Here is a 3282-nt window from a genome sequence, read left to right on the forward strand (position 1 = left end):
ATCAGCCTCTCTCCAGCTCTGTGTTGCTTGCAGGCACTTAGTTTGTGCTGTATTTGTATTTTTATGCAAGACTGAACACTGATGGAAAGGGAATCAGCATTTTCTCAGGCTGCAAGATTGGCTAACAACCTCCTTTCCCATTTCAAGGGGCAGCACACTTGCTTCAAAACTGCACTGCCTGTGCCCTAAACCCAGTCCACACAAAGGCTGCAAATCTCACACAAGCTACCAGTTATCATTCAGTTTTGGAGCATTTTGGGAAGCTCAGCCTTTCAGCGGAGCAGCAACTTCAGAAAGGTGCAGAGCAGATACTTACAGTGTTGTAATGATCGACATAAACCGCATTTCCCAAGCCAAACACAGCGTATCTCAGGCCTTTCAGATACGTTTTGCCAAAGCGAAAGTCACGCGCTGCCTCTTCTAACCCCTTGCAGAACCACGCTGCACTCTCGGTTGGCTGCCCGTCAGTGTACGTAGCTACCAAGAACACACAAACGTTCCTGCCGGTTGTCTAATAATATCAAGAGAATAGAAGAGATCGGTGCATTTCTCAGAACGCTTCCCATTAGTAAGACAACTGGAACACATGGGGAGTTGGAAGAAGTTAAAAGATGAGGTTTTTTCTAAGTGGGATTTTGGTGTGGGATGCTGCAGGTGATAACCCCAACAGTGGCGAACGGCCATCCCCCCTGCAGAGACGCCTTAAATTAGCCAGGAGAGATCAAACTGTCTGTCTGCTGCTTCACAGAGGTGGTACAAGAGAACAGAACATCTCCCTTCCCCACCCCAATCAACAGCTTCTTGAGCAGACTCTTGCAGCAATCAAGTTTCTCACTGATTCAAAAAAACAACTATCAATATTCACAGAAGAAAAATGCCTCAAGGATTACTCCATCTAAATATGACCAGCAAGGAGTTTTTAGCTTATGAGCCTGTGAAGGCTGCAAATTGTCACCATCTGCTTGTTCTGGCTTTGAACCCTTCCCTGGGGATACAGAGACAGAACAGAGGGACCTGGTGCAACCGCTCTCACTGAACTCACACCTGAGTTACAGAACCAGCTCATACCAAGTCACTGTCACCATCAAAATACTCTAGGCAATCCTCTCCTAGGAATATTCAAAATTTAGGTGTTTTCTGCTGAGGGTTGATGGGCTACACTTATACAGAAGGGAAGCGACTTTTAACACACAGCATTGGGAATTTCCAGAATAATAGGAGAGAAATACAAGGGGAAAAGAGCCTTCGCAACACAAGGAAAAGCTTTTCTTTATTAGTCATATTTATAAGGTACTTACCTCCTCTGGATCATAATCTCCCATGCTGATGACTTCCACAGGCAAACAAAGTGAAATAACGGCTTCAGCCAGACCTCTGGCAAACCTCCAAAAAAAAAAAAAAAATAGGAATTTATCAATTGCTTCAACCCAAGCATGGTAGCGACCAAACAACCCCCACACGCCCAGTCACAAGACACCTCCCACAACAGAAAGAACAAAGACATCCGAGAACTGGACACTGGACCTAGAATTCCTCATGTTAAGAAAAAAAAAAATCAAGTATATTGGCTGCAAGAAGAGAGTGACATGAATTTTAATGACTAATGATTTCACATTTACACACACCATTTTTTTCAAAAGCACCTAAACCAGTACTTGTCTCTGAGAAGACCCGCTCGCAACTACGGGTACGGCAAGAGTAAACTTTAAACTTCATCATCAATGTCTCTACTGCATGCGCCATTTAAAGCAAGTAGAAAAAAATGTTATTTTTACATAATTTTACGTTATCTTTCATGTTGGGCAATGACTTCTCATGAGCTAATGAACTTTCTGATGTTTACACTGTGCAATACTTCTAAGGCAAGCAACAGACTTGAGTCTCAATATTTCAAATTACTTCATGTAGGTGGGGAAAAAAAAAAGTAACTGATACCTTTGCTGTGCCAGTCTGAGACCCATAGAAAATCTTTACTTTGCCTCCAGGGTGGCTGATCCATTTACGAGTTTGTCTTCTATTCCTTCAGAAGAAGCTGGATTCCCATTGGATTTTTCACCCTAAGAAACAAGCACCACTTCTCATTCAATCCCTTTTCAAAGTGATGTTAACCCCATTCTCCCAAAACCACTTAAAACACCTATCCTGTGAACAGACTCTCAGCACTAATTAAATGAGGCTATCAAAGCATTTTAGCTTCTCACACCCAGAGAAAGACACAACCACGTCTCTGAACTAGGCCACGCTCCAATAAACTCAGGTCACACGCAGCCGGATCCAGCTGAACGCAGGAACCTCCCAACTCGCGCAGCAGAACTTTGCTCACCTGCGCAAGGAGCTTTTACCATCCTGAACAGCCTAATCCCACTCCCGTCCTAAAACCAGCCCAACCTCATCAGTAACATCAATGGAAAGAGGAACCCGAGAACTCCAGCACAAGTAGAGTGATTGATTTGCAGTGACAGAGCAACCCAGGCTGACACGATCTCTCAGTAACGACGGGAGAAGCGTTCAGCAGAGAGCTGCTCCAACATCAGAGCAACGAGGGCACCGAGTCACCCACAAACATGAGACCGTCCAGGCTGCGGATTATAACCCTCAGGTGCACTGAACTGTAAGGAACGTTCAAGGAAGAAACGTTGTTTTCACAAAACTGGGGAGCTGGCACCTGACCCCAGCGAGGGAAGGGACCGAGACACATCAGACTGTGAATCCTGAATGTAAAACAAAATCTCTTCAAACTAATCCCAGAATGCAAACTGACACCTGTATTTACAAGTTAATCTAGAGGGAAGGACGGCCAAAGAGCCAGGAACCCATTTTTAAATAGATCAATAAGGGAAAGGGTGTTGTTCGGATTAGATGAATGAAATACGTAAACTGAGGCAGGTGTCGGGTGCTCTGTAAACCCTGAAGAACCGACCAGTGGGCAACAGGGGAGGGAAATTGCACCCAGGGTTTGGGGGGATATAAACGGGGGCTTTTTGCCCTATTATGCGTGCCTGCCTTTAGGGAGAACACCCGGTCTTGCAAAATCATTAACAAAATGTGCTTTGCTGAGAGATCCTGCCTGGGCCTGTTCTATTGGCAAGGTGATCGTTTCCTACACGACCACACCTGGGCTCCGCAGTGACCCACGGGGGGGCCCACAGTGGGGCAGCACGTGTCACTGCACCAGTGGGGACCGTCACCCGGCAGCCACTCGCCTCCACACGCAGATTTCGGGGCCTTCTTGGACAAAAGCACTTCCATCTTCCCTTGCCTTCTTTCTGGTTTTGGTGGTGA

The 3282-nt window shown here is 45.8% G+C and overlaps 1 long non-coding RNA gene across 1 annotated transcript; it reads right to left on the bottom strand.

Annotated features, from left to right (window-relative positions):
* Positions 1-397: 397 nt before the first annotated feature.
* LOC139826659 (uncharacterized) lies at positions 398-2053 on the bottom strand. Its single transcript, XR_011736792.1, has 3 exons — positions 1936-2053; positions 1299-1383; positions 398-511 (listed from the first exon to the last, which is right to left on the bottom strand). It is a non-coding gene; the product is annotated as an uncharacterized lncRNA (long non-coding RNA).
* Between the last annotated feature and the right edge of the window lie 1229 nt (positions 2054-3282).

This window comes from Patagioenas fasciata (assembly GCF_037038585.1).
Source record: "Patagioenas fasciata isolate bPatFas1 chromosome 19 unlocalized genomic scaffold, bPatFas1.hap1 SUPER_19_unloc_1, whole genome shotgun sequence".
In the NCBI taxonomy this organism is placed as follows: Eukaryota; Metazoa; Chordata; class Aves; order Columbiformes; family Columbidae; genus Patagioenas; species Patagioenas fasciata.